The sequence below is a fragment of the Alligator mississippiensis genome, chromosome 2 (genome assembly GCF_030867095.1).
Source record: "Alligator mississippiensis isolate rAllMis1 chromosome 2, rAllMis1, whole genome shotgun sequence".
Lineage (NCBI taxonomy): Eukaryota > Metazoa > Chordata > Crocodylia > Alligatoridae > Alligator > Alligator mississippiensis.
Genome location: NC_081825.1, coordinates 127,752,062 through 127,768,261, shown reverse-complemented (window position 1 = coordinate 127,768,261; position 16,200 = coordinate 127,752,062). Strand labels below are relative to the sequence as shown.

General features: G+C 41.5%; 1 protein-coding gene across 3 annotated transcripts in view; it reads right to left on the bottom strand.

Annotated features, from left to right (window-relative positions):
• ELOVL6 (ELOVL fatty acid elongase 6) overlaps positions 1-16,200 on the bottom strand; it is a 134,082-nt gene that overhangs the window by 57,736 nt on the left and 60,146 nt on the right. The window contains exon 1 of one of the 3 annotated variants that reach the window (XM_014598206.3): positions 6,373-6,439. The exons of the other annotated variants lie outside the window; for them this stretch is intronic. The gene's annotated coding sequence lies outside the window, so the exon portion shown is untranslated. Of the gene's footprint in view, positions 1-6,372; positions 6,440-16,200 lie in introns of those variants that run through there. 3 annotated transcript variants of the gene reach the window in all.

Here is a 16,200-nt window from a genome sequence, read left to right as displayed (position 1 = left end):
CGTTCCCTCTAAGCTGTGTGGCGTGTGCAGCCACGCAGGCATGCCTGGCAGCGCAGCATGAGCGTGCCTGCGTGGCCGCGCAGCTTAGAGGGAATGCTGCCTCCTAGTGAGAAAGTTTGTTTCTAATATTTAACTTAAACTTCCCTTGCTGCATCTTGAGACCATTGCTCCTTGTTTTGTCATCTTCCACCACTGAGAACAGTCTAGTGCCTCAGAAGTCATGTTCCTCAGCCCCCTCACCACTGTCACTGTCCTCTGCTAGACTCTCTCCAATTTGTCCACATCTCTTCTGTAATGGAGGCCCAAAACTGGACACAGTAGTTCAGATGTGGCCTCATCAGCACCAAACAGAAGGGAAGAGTTACTTTCCTCAATCTGCTGGCAACACTCCTAGTAATGCAGCCCAGTATGCTGATAGCTTTCTTCACAACAAGGACACACTGTTGGCTCATATTCAGCTTACCGTCCACTGTAAGCCCCAGGTCCTTTGCTGCAGAGCCTGTACCGGTGCATGGGATTGTTCCATTTTAAGCGCAGGACATTGCACTTGTCCTGATTGAACCTCATTACATTTCTTACGGTCCAATCCTCCAATTTTTCTCTGTCTCTCTAAATCCTAGACCTACTCTCTAGCCTATCTACTACTTCACCCATCTTGGTGTCATCTGCAGCCTTGCTGAGGGTGCAGTCCATCCCATCTTCCAGGTCACTGAAGAAGATATTGGAAAAAAAACAACCCCGGGACTAACCTCTGGGGCACTCCACTTGATACTGGCTGCCAGCTAGACATCAAGCCATTGATTACTACCTGTTGAGCCTGAAGATCCAGCCAGTTTTCTATCCACCTTATAGTCCAGTCATCCAACCTGTACTTTCTTAACTTGCTTGCTTCAATCAGTTAGAATTTGAACCTCACATTTCTAATTCACTGAGGAATTATAGACTATGAATTATGGACTATGCAAGCTCAGTTGTAGCAGCTTGTTCTTTCCTATAGTACCACAAAGCAGCCAGTCCAGCCTCAGGGCTGTACTACAGAGCCTCTGGTGCTATACCTATCTTGGCAGAGTCCCCTAGAACCAGCATATGCTGCCAGAAGGTTTTCTGTCAGTGTAGTTGTGTCCAAATCAGTTTTCATAACAAAACCATGTCAGCAATTTTTTTGAGCAGACCAAGCCTGTACCAGTGATAGTTTTTATCTGTATATGACATCTAAAGGTAGTATCACCCCAAATAAATTAAAATAATAAATCTATTACATTAAGGTGTAAACACGGGGGGGGGAGGGGCAGTACATGTTTTTTGTATTTCTTTTAAAAGTAGTGTGCACACCTTGACATAAATATAACAACAACATGTAACAAAACATCATCAATTGGAATGAAAGTACAATTTGTTAACACATGGAGAATTGCAATCCCCAGACAGTCCTGCTTCACCTCAATTTGCCTTGGGATCTTAGGGAATCCATGACAATCATGCAGCTGTCCACCCTTGATCGATACGTTGAAAATGAATGATTGTGGTGGCAATGCTGCTTGCAGACTTATGGCAAATTTTAATTTCAAGGGGATTTAGACACTTAGATGCTTGTGAAAATACCTGTCTGCCTCTCTAACTCCTACATGTTTTGGAAATTGAGGCCCTCATCTTTTTTTTTCTTAAGGAAGACGAAATATTTCAAATTCACTTGCATACTCCTAACTTTCTCAGTCAGGGAAGAAACATAATTATCACTCTTTTGTAGGCGAGATAACCTATTTATTCAACGTGACATTTCATGTTGGCACTTATTAATGAAATTATTAATTTGCATTCAGTCTGTCTAAGTAGGTCAGTAATTATATTGCATTAATTGGTACCACTGTATTTTAGGTCATTTCACCTGCTTTTTAATGAGCTCTTTAATTTTTTAATTTTAAAAGGATCATAAATGGTATGGTATCTGTAGAAGATTTTCTGTTGGCACTGGCAATAACTTGTACTATGCACAAGGGAGTTTTAAATAGTTTTCACTGAGGAGGGGATGCCATTATTTGACCTTATGTCAGAGGTAAGTATAGTGCTATATATAATGAAGTAGGATATAGTGTTTGTGTCTCTCTCTCTTGGAAACATTTTCAATTTTTCTATCAGTAGTTGTTAGAATTCCTTCTCTTTTTCCTTATGACAGGGTTATTTTTAAAAGGACTGAGTAGTACAAGTGATTTAGGTAATGGGTTGTGGTGGCTTTCACTTCAAATTATTGGTTCGAACCCAGGCTAGAAAGGTGATAACCAACAGTCATTTTCCACTGAAGTGGTTAGTGAAAAATGTTGGTAGTCTATATTCAGTGACTAATAAACAGGCATAAAGCACTGGTGGTAACCCAGTGGTATTCAGTTTTCACTGTAGTAGTTGTAGCCAACAGGATGCTAGTAACACAGACATTTTGAAGACAGAATTTTGGAGGAATTCTAGGACAATATAACAAGTTATTATAATTCTTGATAATAATCTAAGCAGAATAATAAGATAACATCTACAGGTCAAAAGATCAAAAAAAGTTCTTCAGTATTAAAGTCTCTCATCCAATAACTTCAATATTAGCATATTCATATGCTTGTCTTCAATTCTATTCTCTTAAGTAACACAGAAAACTTTAAGACAAGGCTACTATATTTTTCAGGAGTTCCTGCTTCTCATAGCGGTCTCCCAACTCCCTATATTTTTAACAATATACCTATGTGCCTGGGACAGCTGCAACCCATGTAGCAGTGGTGACTTCTGGCTGCCACCGTGCTTCTAGTATGATTACTAGGGCTGCACGAAATGGAAGTGTTTCATTTTGACATTTTGACAGAACAGTGTTTCATTTTGACTTTTGTTTCAAGTCGAAACGGCTGTTCTGGTTCGTTTTTTTGAAACGTTTTGCTATTTCGACCCTGTTTCGATGTTTTGACCAAAGGATATAATGAGGAATGTCAAAACAGGCTATAACTTTGTCATTGCTAGCCAGATTTTGATGAAACTTTCAGGAATGGTAGTCCCTTCTGAGGACATGAGGTGTGCCAAGTTTCAAGAAGATTGGTGCAGGTGGTTCAGAGAAACTGCGCCCCAAAATTGTGAGAGAAAAACTCACGTCACGTGTATGTGTTAAGACACAGTGGGGTCAAACCTGCAGGCGTGGTAGCTCCTGCTGAGGCAACAAAGCCTGCCATGTTTCAAGGTAATAGATGTAGGGGGTTCGGAGAAACTCTACCCCAAAATTTTGAAAGCAAAACTCATGTCACATGTATGTGTTAAGCCATAACGGGGTGAAAACTGCAGGGGTTAAGGCGCAATGGGCTGAAAAGTGCAGGGATTGTAGCCCCTGCTGTGGCTGCGAAGCCTGCCAGCTGTCAAGAAGATAAGTGCAGGGGTTCTGTGGTCCTGCACCCCTAGCTGTTGACAGGTAAAAGTCGTGACATGGGTGCTTGTGCAACTGACTGTGTCTGTCTTTGGGCACCGGGGGGAAGGAGGGAGGAGGGACGGGGTGGGGGGGACCTACTGCAGGCATGGCTGCTAAGCTACTCTGTTACCATTTACCAAATAATCATGATTCACTCAGGGACCAGCTCAATACACAGTACCTAGCTACTACATCATGACTTAACGAGCATGGATTAACACCTACAAAACCAGAGACTAAGGAGAGGAAGGAATCAATACAGACAATCAGCTGCCCCTAGACAGACACAGTCAATGCACAAGCACCCATGTCACAAGTTTTGCCTGTCAGCAGCCAGGGGTGCAGGGCGCCAGAAGCCAGACTCCCCCTGCACCTATCTCCTTGACACCTGGCAGGCTTTGTGGCCTCAGCAGGGGCCACCACCCCTGCAGTTTTCAGCCCACTGCGACTTAACACACACAGGATCATCTATGTCATGATTTTGTCTGTCAGCAGCTAGGGGTGCAGGGCCCCAGAACCCAAAAGCCTTGCACTGATCTCCTTGACAGCTGGCATGCTTAGTGGCCACAGCAGGGCCTAGCAGCCACACCTGCAGTAGTTTCCCCACCCCCATGCCCCAAGACAGACACAGTTGCACAAGCACCCATGTCACGAGTTTTGCCTGTCAGCAGCTAGAACCCTTGCACTGATCTCCTCGACAGCTGGCAGGCTTCGTGGCAGTAGCAGGGGCTACCATCTCTGCAGCTGTCACCCTGCTGCTCCTTAACACACACAGTGTCATCCATGTCACGAGTTTTGCTTGTCTACAGCTTGAGGTGCAGTTCCCCCCAAGCCCCTGCACCGATCTTGAAACTTAGCAGGCTTTGTGAACTCACCAGGGGCTAGCAAGCCTTCAGTTTTGACCCCACTGTGTCTTAACACATACACGTGACATGAGTTTTGCTTTCAGGATTTTTGGGTGCAGTTTCTATCTCCTTGAAACATGGCAGACTTTGTTACCTCAGCAGGGGCTACCATCCCTGCAGATTGACCCCGCTGTGGGTTAACACATACATGTGACATGAGTTTTGCTCTCGAGATTTTGGGGTGAAGTTTCTCCGAACCCCCTGCACCGATCTTGAAACTTGGCATTCATCATGCCCTCAGAAGCGGCTACCATTCCTGCAAGTTTCATCAAAATCTGGACAGCAATGACAAAGTTACAGGCTGCTTTGTCCTTCCTCATTATAGCCTATGGGCGAAATGTCGAAACAGCGTCAAAACGGCAAAACGTTTCAACTTGCCTTGTTTTGTTTTGAGGCTGTTTTGACCATATCTGTTTTGTTTCTATTTTGCTGTTTTGACCTCAAAACAGGTTGAAACAGTGTTGAAACAAAACTGGTGGCGAAATTTCGCACAGCCCTATTATGTGACTGCAGCAACAGCTATTTTTTCTGTACCTGCCCACCTCCCCTCTGAGTCCTGTCTGGGGTGGTTACCACAGTCACCCTGCCCTAGTTACACTACTGATTTTTTTACATTAGGGATTGAATACTATTAATGTTGAGTACAATTCTCTGCTGTGCCTCTAAAAGCTTCCTGCTGCCTTTCAGTCTGAAAGACTAAAGGAATCTCTTAGAGACCCCGCAGAGAGACATACTCAGCTTAGGAGTTGCTAGAAGGAGGAAGATAATATGCAGGCTGAAAATGTGGGGGGAGATCACCTGGGAATCAAGAGGAGAGTTGGTAGGAAGGGAAAAACACAGTGTGGGAAGGGAAAAACATGATATGGATGGATGGAGGTTGTAGGGGAGGGTGATGGGTGCCAGGAAACAAAGGAGGAGGAAGGATGAAGAAGCTAACAGGAAGGAGAAGGAATAAAGATGAGAAAATGTGGCAAGAAAGGATAAATAAAGCATAAATATAAATGTAGGTGAGGTGCAGTAGGAAGGGAAAGATAAATGATGCACTAAGGACTAGATCCAATACAGAACTGAGGTGCCTCAAATCTGTCTAAGTGCTGTTTTAAGGAGCTCATCCAAAATTGTGATGCTTCATCTTCTTCCTCAGCTTAGGGAGCTCCTAGGTAGTTTAGGTGCTTCCATTCAACTTGAAAGTTCCCCAGGTGCCTACAGTTATGAATGTGCCCAGAACCGCCTTTGTCTGAGTAGGTTGGTGCCTGTTGCTCACCAAAGCCCAATCTGGATCTAGAAACAAGGTATTCCTCTACTTAAGTCTCCTGTGGGTGCCCAGTTTGCCAGATGGGCTTAGAACATACTTAATAATGCACACCAACAGGATCAAGCCCCTTAAAAATCACTGTTTTCAATGTGATAGGAGGATAGTGAGGTGGTCACCTTACACATAAAACACTAAAGGTTAGACCCACATGTAACCCACCTCTCTCATCCCTGAGGAAATCACACCAACCATTGTTTATAGAGAAAGACGGGTTTGAATCTCTACCGGCTGATAAGGCCCCTCAACCTAGATCTCCCCTATGCTCTGGAAGTGCCCTAACTATTAGGCTATTATATTAAAAGGCAGTGCCTCCTCCTCTTTCTGTCTTAGCCACATTTTACAAGAAAGTATGAGCCCTGCTCCATTTTTCAAACAATGGGCGTGGGAGCCAGCTCTCAGGAGAGGTTGGTTTCCAGACTATGGATTCTGAGTAGACAGACATCTATTTGCAGCCCTGAGTCCGGTGCCTACCTTCTGAAGAGGGTTTCTGCAATGTTGCCCTCATTATTTCCCTAATAGTTCTCTGAATTTTGAGGATTGCTATTCGTTAAAGCACTGTAGCACCCAACTTTTAGGAGTCCAAGTCCTTTACTGGATCTAGCCCTAAGGCTGAGGAAATAGACAAAATACAAAACAGAAAAAAGAGGCAAGGACTACAGACTGAGAAAGGGGGAGGAAGAGACTGAGGGGAAACAAAGATAGATGGAGAAAATCCATCCCACCAGAAACAGTCCTTCTTGTCAGTCACAGACAGGAAGTGTTGCCTCCAGGAAAGCCAATTCAGGCATCAAGAAGTGGCAGGGAGAGATCGAATCACCTGGCCTAGGGGAGGAAAACAAAACATAAAAACAGACAAACAAACAAAAAAATTAAAGTAAAGAAGACAAAGGTAAAGAGAAAGGTAAGGAATAAGAAAACCTTCCCACCCTACGCACGTAGTTTGTACAATATTGAGAGAACTGGACCATTGTGTCATTAGGAAATATTAGGCTTTTGGGCACAATATGCTCTTCCTCAGGTTTGGGAAAAGAGGCAGATAGAAGGCAGGGTAGATAGGCACCTTACAGACCAACTAAATAGGATATGAACAGAGCACAAGTTTTTGTGAACTCACGTTCACTTCATCCGATGCCATGAAAGGACAGCATAGAGCAGGGGTTAGCGACATTTTTGGGCAGAGTGTCAAACCCACCCACAACCTCTACTTGGAAGATGTTGGCATCCCAGGGTTGGATGGTAGGGAAGCCCAATCCTTGTTGTGGCAGCAAAGCCCGGGCCTCTTCCCAGCTGTCCACCTTGAAGCATGCATGTACCCACTGCTGGCAACAAGCTGGGCTGGGGCTCCACAGACCCTGGTGCAGCTGCTTGCAGCCTCCCCACTGCCTGCTGTGAGAAGCCCGGGCTCTGTGTTGGGCAGCAGAGGCCTGCCCAGAGCCCGGGCCAGCTGTGACAGGTGGTAGGAGGTTCACAGGTGCCTCTGGATGGACAGCGGGGGCGCTATGAGGGGCCTCATCGTTATTGGGGCAATGCAGCCCCAGCTCCTTCCCCACTCTCCACCCCGTGTTTTAAGCACAAGCCTGTGGCATACATGTTGGGGGTTGCCCGCCCCGGCATAGAGCCATGTATAAAACAGAGTGAGCGATTTGAATATAAAAGGTGGGGAAAGAGGAGAGAGAGGAAGTGGGGAGGGAGAAGGAGAGGGACAGTGCTGGGAGAAACAAGCAATGAATCCATAGGAAACAAAGGGATCACAAAGCTAATCCAGGTAATGGTATAAGAATTTGTTGTTCCTGTTAAAACCATACTTATTTAGTTAGTCTATGGTGCATGGTTAGTCTGATGGTGCATATCTACCCTGCCTTCTGACTAACACAGCTAACCATCTCTCTGAATCATACTTCATGCAATCCAGTCTGTGGATGATTTCTTGTTCTGCAGTTCCCCATTCAGACTGGGTTTTCAAATTTTGCTGCCTAAGAACAGCAATCTTGAGGTCAGCAATTGAGTGACCGTGGAGGTTAAAATGTTCTGACACAGGCCTTTGCAAACACTGCTTGAGTTAACTAATAGATAGAACAATTGCTTGTGTATAACTCCATATGTAAATGAAAAACAGCCACTTAAAGAAATGGAAGATGGCTGTAAAGTAGGAGCAAAAACATGTTATGAGGAGTAATTTCAAAACAAGAACTCTGTGGGTGAAAGACTATGCACCAGAATTACTTCTCACAGAGTTCACTGTTGTTTAGCTCAAGCTGTATCTGCTTCTTTCTCAGACTTGAGGAAGGGTACTTTGGGTGCGTCTACATATCACCCTATGGTGACATAGTGATGTGCTACATCTCAACATGGTGCACTATAATGACAGTGATCTCGTGTGTCTACACCTGATTGCCAGCTATGGTGCTGTAGCAGTGTACTCCCTGGGTATAGTGTGCCCCTATGGTGATGTAGCAGCAACGCTGAACTGTGCATTGCGTGCACAATGCAGTAACCACCCTTACTGCACTGCGCTTTAGTACTTCCTTTGCCATAGCAATGTCGCCGTATGGCAATGTGTAGACATACCATTTGTGTCTGAAAGCTTGTCTAAATTTTCTCCCAATGGTATAGTTGATCCAGTAAAAAATATCCCCAAAAAACTCCTTGACTTCCCTGGACTATCAAGTCTACATTATGACTCCAACTATGCTATTTCATAGTAGTGGGGTTCTAATAGCACCTCTTTGTGAATAATTCCAAACAGTACAGGATATAAGATGGAATAGTCCAAAATATCTCAATTGAAATGACTCTGTTTAATCCTTAAAACATTGCTTTTTATTATCATAATGTAATAGTTATAGTCATGAGTGTAGAGTACTTGTTTTAATTATATACAAGAACATAACAAGCACATAACAGGTGTCATACTGGATCAGACCAATGGTCCATGTAGCCCAGTAGTCTATCTCCAACAGTAGCAGGGGTGCATGCTTTAAAAGGAGACGCTGACCTGGATATATCTCAAGTGATCTATGTCCTGTTCATTACCCTCCCTGGCATCTATCATTATTAGGTTAGAGATGCCAAAGGAAACGTTTCCAACTATTCTGTTCAACAGCTATTAACAGATCTATCATTCTTGATTTTGTCCTAGTCCCTTTTTGAACTTTTCTGAATTCACCAGTGAATTTTAAAAATTATTTGAAAAAATTCCTGTAGCATTTCATATAGAACAAACAATTGAAAATTATCCCTCTAGCATCATTCTTTCAGAAGGATCTAGAAATTAGTCATGTTACCCATCTCCATTAAATTTTATAAGGTATAAAGTAATTTTATAGAACCTTTTTAAAATTTTTGCACAGCATTGTTGGTTTTAGTCCTATTAAATTCAATAGCATTTCTGCCTAAATCAGAGATTGGTAAGCGATGGCCCGTGGGCCAGATGTGACTGCAGAACCTTTGGATTCAGGCTGTGGACATGGGGCTTTGGCAGCATTTGGCGAAATGGGTTGTCTTCTGCAGGTAGTCTACCTTTGCCACCATGGCAAGCAGTAGCAATGGCACAGTTCTAATGCCCACCCACATGCCTGTCTCCAACCTGGGGTGAGTTGTTACAGCCTGCAGTCTAAAAAGGTTGCCTATCCCTGGCTTAAGCAACTGGCAGGTCAGAGATGGAAAGATTCCACTGTGGCTGCCCAAGGCGTATGCATTCTGTGAGTAAACAGACTATGTCAGAGTTCAAATGCTGTCTCTTTGGCAAGTTTCAGCACCATTTAATTCATTTGAAAATATCATTTTTTTTAAATGTTCTCGATGAAATGAAAGACTTTTAAAGTACTTTTCTTAGCATTCCTCAGGGGAAAAAAAGACAACTGCTGTTATGAATAAAAGACCATATTGGGAAAATTTAAATCATACAGCATATCCGTGTGCTCATTTTGCAAACAGACTGGTTGGTAACTAAGGCAAATCTGCTTTCTCTCTGATTATTTAAAGATTGCAAGTTCTGTTCATATAAAAAAGGGTGTCAATGCTATTCATTGTCACTCAGTATTTCTCTTTCCAAGGTACTGTCAAAGCAAAATCTTTGTGCTTCACAGATCAATGACAAAATTACCAAAAAGAGCTTTAATGCACAGATTTGACTGCTTTATATAGATACACAAATATCAACTATAACCCTGGAATGTAAATATACAATTCTGTAACTGTTTCTTCTACACCATGCTATATTTAAGATTTGTAAAGGAAGGAAATGTATTAGGAGTAGACTGATCTTATAAACACATGCCGGTGTATTCTGATTTTTTTCCTAAATATCTTTTGACATTTATATTTTGAGCAGTGGCAACAAAATTGCTCAAATAGGTAAGTGCACTCCTTAATGATGTTCTTTCAAAAAGAGACTACTTTGGAAACCAAGTGTAAACAGAAAGTTTAGCTTGGATTTCTCATCTTATTGCTAGGTTTTCTAATAAAAATATGACTGTCGCATTTCTAAGTAGTTTTTTTTAAACTCATCATACAATTTATAACTTTTGGCATTATGCCTTCAGCCATATTTTGATAAACATTTATTGGACAGATGTTAGATGTGAAAGGTCTGATTCTGCTGAAAAGGATCTGTGCAATTACATTGCTTTATGGAACTAGTCCTGATTTACATCAGTGTAAGTTAATGGTATTGAGACAAAATTGGCCTGGCTCTTCCATAACCTATGTGTTATCATGTACACAGTGACAAATTCTAAACAGTTTCATTAATGACCTTGGAAAAACATGTGGGAGTACTCTAAGCAAATTTGGATACAGGTTTAGACACCATTATGTGAAACTGTCAATACAGAGGAGGACCAGGCTATGATACAGATAGAACCAGATAATCTTGAAGACTAAAGTAATAGAGGTGGGATGAAATTAAACAGTACAAAATGTGCAGTCATGCACTTGCAAACTACTAACAAGAACTTTTGCTTCATCAGTTCCAAACAACTGAGGAGGGGAAAGTTTTGGATGTACTAGCTGCTAGCTGTATTGTTAGCATCTAACAATGTGAGAGAGTTGTGAGACTGCCCAAGATGACCCTGGGCTCCTAGCTTAGGTAGTGCTAGTAGAGTTAGGTATGTATTAATACCATTGTACAAAGAACTAGTATGACTGTGTCTGGAATATGATATACAGTTCTGGTTGCCCATGAAAAAGAAAGATGAATTTAGACAGGGACAGGTCTAGTTAAGGTTCTAGGGTGATCGGGGGAAAGGACATCCTATCTTATAAGAGAAGACTAGAAGAGCTTGGCTTATTTGACTACACTAGTGGGGCTGAATATTAGTGGGAGAAGCATAATTTAAGCTACAGAACCCTGTTGGCACAAATCTAAATTGGTACCAACCGGCCATGAATATATTTAGGATGGCAATTAGAAGGTTTCTAACCATCACTTAGGTCCTGGAACAGCCCTCCAATCAGAGTAGCAGATGCAGGAAACCTCACTACTATTAAAATGGAGCTTGATCATTTTATGAAAGAGAGTAAATGGCATAGCTTCTTATGGCAGCAAGGGACTGGATTTAATGTACCAGGAGATCACTTCCACTCCTGCACTCTATGCTCTATTATTTGCAAAACATCTACTGTTGAAAGCATTTTAAATGTGTAACCAGAATTGTCCTTGCCTCAGCTGGTTGGTAGTCTAAGCAGACAACATAAAAACGTAGAGAAGAGATAAGACAGAGCAGCGCATGCATGCAGTGGAGTTTTGGCTCATGGCTTATAGCTCCCTGTTGTTTGTATCTGTTATTGTTGTTATATGCTGTTATTTAAAAGGGGATTATTCTGGACATGCTTGCAGAGTACAGATGTAGAAAACTCAGGCACAAATCAAAATCTGCATTTAGGGAAGACGACAGCAGAAGTGATTAGGGATTTTTTTTTTTAAATCATGCCTTTTCTCTTTTATAGACAGATGCTAAAGCAAATTGAAGACATGTTGTAGAGTATTTGAGGTGTAAGTTAAGGGACCTAATTCTGAATTGAAGAGGGATCTACTTAAAGAGAAAAATCAAGAACATGCTCTCTCTTATCATCTCTGAGATTATGGGACGTTCCAACTGTCAACCTGAGCATAAGAGACAATTATCTTTTGAATGGGAAACAACTCAGAAAATACATTACTGTACTAAAATACTGCTTTACTTTAGTAGCTGGTTTGTCAAAGCTTTTGATATTGTTAGAGGCAAAACAGTCTCACCTTTGGATTTCTCCCAACTTTCCTCTTGGCCTTAACCTTGTTTTTAAGAATTGATGCTATACACATCACAGCTTCATCCCAATTTACATTTGTCAATGAAACCAAATGAAGGTTGGAGTGTAGCTAGTAAGGCCAGGTCTACCTGCATTAGCTTTAATTATCACAGAAAGCAAAAGGTTCTTTCTTAACTAGCACAGGCAGAAATGGTAGTGAATATCTGGAAATGACTGATTTGGGCTCAGCACAACTTTTGAGTATATTCCTTGGGTCTTTGATGGGCTTCTACAGCTGGGGCTCCAGTTTGTTCCATCATGTCTGTCCATTGGATTGTTATTCATGTTGGTGAGGTTAAAGTTTGTGTGGATATGCCTGCTTGTGTTTCAATCGCACCTTCATTTGGCTGCTTGGCTGTGACCATAGATTACAATGGCTGGACATACAACTGTTTTCTGAAGTTACCCAGGAATTATGTCAGCCTTACCAAGAACTGAATCAGGCCCATTGGTTCATTTCTGGAAATCCACCAACAAAAGCAATCAATATCCCTGCACTGTTAGAATTCCTAATGAGATGAGAGCTAGTCACAAATGTTCCCTAAATTATGGCAAGTGTTGCTCAATTTCTGCACATCAGAGTAAGAATTTACCTTGAATCTTATAACAGGACTAGGTTAAAAAAACTGACAGTGGTTACAAGCTTGTGTCCCTTGAACTTGGTGTGGCATGTTCAAGATGTTGCAGTAGTTTTCTGCCAGCCATCCCAGAAGGGGTAAAACAGCAAAGCAGATAATGGAAGTCACAGACACTGTTTTTCTGCCAAGTACAGTTCTTCCACTATTGGGTGCCCTTTAAATCTCTGGTCTTTATAACAAAAACCTAGAGCTACTAAACAAAGGCAACTAAAGCTGAACTTGAGGGCTACTAACTCATATCTCACTTAGTTGCAAGGATTCGATTTGTACCTGAGTTTCACCAGAGATTATTCAATTGCAACATCTACAGGGAGAAAGAAATTTTATAAAACACTAAAGAAAAAAAATAAATCTCTGTTATTGCAAAAATCATGTGTCCTGATAAAGCAGTTCAACAGTAATGTGATCAAATTATTTTCTAGCTATTCTCACTTAACAATCTATTTTCATTTGAAATATCTGATGTTTATACAAGAACCTTTAATCCAAAAAAGATCCTTTAAGCACTTCATGAATTTTATGACTATAGAGAAACAGCTATACTAGATGGTTTAATTATTTAACAGGGCAGAATGCAGCACACTACAAATATAACATACCAATATGGTCACTTTAATAAAGTTTCCTTTGCCCCAACATATTGCAAGGGAAATGTTTAGTCCTCTCTACTACTGCAATTGCAGCATGGCAACTCTTAAGCGGTGATGTAGTGACATCTGTCAAAATGGAAAGGGAATTTAGATGGGAAAAATGTATTTACCCAACATGGAACATGTCATACCCTATGATTACAGCCTATAAGCAGCCTGCTTAAAATGTTCTATGCCTTGTTCATTACCCTCCCTGGCATCTATCATTATTAGTTTATAAATGCCAAAGGAAACGTTTCCAACTGTTCTGTTCAACAGCTATTTGCAGATCTATCATGCATGATTTTGTCTAGATCCTTTTTTAACTTTTTTGAATTCACCAGTGAATTTTAAAAATGTTTAGAGAAAATTCCTGTAGCATTTCATAGAGAACAAACCATCTGATGGAATATAATTGTCCCTGTAACATCATTCTTTAAGAAGTATCTGGAAATCAAAGTAATGTTATGCATCTCCATTAAATTCTATAAGTTATAATTTTATAGAACCTTTTTAAATTTCTGCACAGCATTGTTGGTTTTAGTTCTCTTAAATTCAATAGCATTTCTGCCTAAATCAGAAATTGGTAAGTGATGGCCTGCAGGCCAGATCTGGCTGCAGAACCTTTGGATTCAGGCTGTGGACATGGGGCTTTGGCAGCATTTGGCGAAATGGGGTGTCTTTTGCAGGTAGTCTACCTTTGCCACCATGGCAAGCAGTAGCAGTGGCATGGTTCTAGTGCCTACCCACCTGCTTGTCTCCAACCTGGGGTGAGTCATTACAGCCTGCAGTCTAAAAAGGTTTCCTATCCCTGGCCTAAGCAACTGGTGGGTCAGAGATGGAAAGATTCCATTGTGGCTGCCCAAGGAGGATGTATTATGTGAGTAAACAGACAGGGTTTTGACTTTATATCTGCCTTAACAAACAGAATCTTTAACTCCCCTGCAATGTGAAGAGATGCCAATTCAAAAATGACTTCAGAGTCCCAGCAGACTGTGGAATGGAGTTGTAGCAAAGGCTTTCACATTTCAAGTGGTTTAACACTCCTAACTCAGAAGCAAAGAATAATCAAGGTTTTCTTAAAAAGTGACCTTTATAAGCAGGACAGCAAGAAGCATATTCACACGTATCCATACAGCTTAGTTAGGCTGAATGTATCTGGCAAATATTTGTATTTTAACTCAGTCAAAACCACTGTATTGTTTTGCTGTCCTTGGGAACCCAAACTGAATGCACACCTGAACATTAGAGAAGAAATGTATAAACAAATCAGAAGAAAACTGACCAGGAATACAAAGCAACTACATAATCTGGATCTGGATAAAAGATGTAGATTTAAGTATTATCATCATATGATGGCACTGTGACATAAAATGCCTTGGCATCTAGTATGGTAATCTTATGTGCTGAAGAAAACAGATGATGTAACAGACCCTGCAGAATAGGACCCTGGAGGTGATTGACAATAATTTCTAACACCTTTGAGAAAAAAAGAACAGATCTACTGAAGAATAGGGCCATCCATCCTGACTGCTTTTGCAGGATTTATGATAAAAAGTTTCAACAGGCTGCTCAACAGACCTAAAACAATCTGCAAGGACATGAGAGCTTTGTCCATTGCCAAGAGGAGATCAATAACTAAAGATACTATTGGAATTACTTTAGAATACTCAGCCCTATAATTTAACTGATAAGAAATCACTGAAGTCCAGAACAAGCTGGAATGATCTTGCCACAACCTTTTCAAGGTTCCCTGAGATAAGGTTTTGACACAAATTCCCACTGCAGAACCACTGCATTACATAAACAGCTGATTGGGAGGTTTACTTGTACAGGTTAGGGGTGAATTAGGAATGTGGCTAGAGAATGTTTCACCAGTGCTCATTATAGTAGATAGCCTCTCCTAACTTGAGTAACCAGGTCCCATTTTTTTGGGTCAGCCCCATTTAAAAAACCTGCTCTGGGCATCCTGTTGGTTCAATCAATTGACAACTTTTTCAGCAGGATGCCTGAGACAGGTATATAAAACAGGACTGTTTCACCCTGCTGTCTGGTGCCAAGCACCTTCTAACCACCCCTCCCTCCCTCACTAGTATGCTTAGCTGGGATCTGAGCTCCTCTGTTTCCGATATGCCCAGTGACACAGACATTAGTGCACGGTGTTAACTGGCAAGCTCTTAAATATCAGAAGGCATTCTCATAGCAAGCATTTACTCACTGTTCATTTAAGGATCTCTAATGCCTTGCATTTCCAAAGGAGGCTTCAATCCCCAGGAATAATACACTTTAAATGTCTTTGTTGACTTCAGCCATTTGTGATACACATGGTATAAACCACAGCCTGCAGACTTCCCATTGAATCTAGAATCTGTTTGAAACTAGTAAATCTCCATCCATGAAGACAGTATATAAAGTCTGCTGTTTTGACAAGAATGGTAGTCAAACTTGTCTGGATCCAAAACAGTAGGTGAGATCTCAACAGTGTTCAGATTGGAAACATCATCAAATGAGAAATACTTAGAGCAATTACCCTGGAAGTAGTGAACGTATTTTTAGTTGCTGTTGAATTTTCCCTTTAGGTTCCTCTGGAATTAGGAGTTTCCAGAAACAAATTAGCGTGGCTGGCTCATTTAGGTACCATGAGGAGATTCTTTTAATCTCTGGCAGAAGTGTAATTGGTCAGTACTATGCTCTGGTGAGTACTCTGCCCCTCCTCCCAGAACCCTTCTGAAAAAATATTTTGGGGGTGAAAACTTCTCATACTTGATCTAAACTCAATGGCTATTTTGTATGAAGATGGATTTAGAGGAGACTAACAACACATCACCTACTCCCACCTGTCTGTAGAATTTCTAATCAGTATACTGAAACAGCTAGGTTGCTTTTGAACTTTAGCAATCCTCCTTCTAATCCTCAACCAACCTACAATTACAATGACACAGCTACAGTGTATGGCACTGGTCTGGCTATATCTATGTGGGTATGGGTGGTA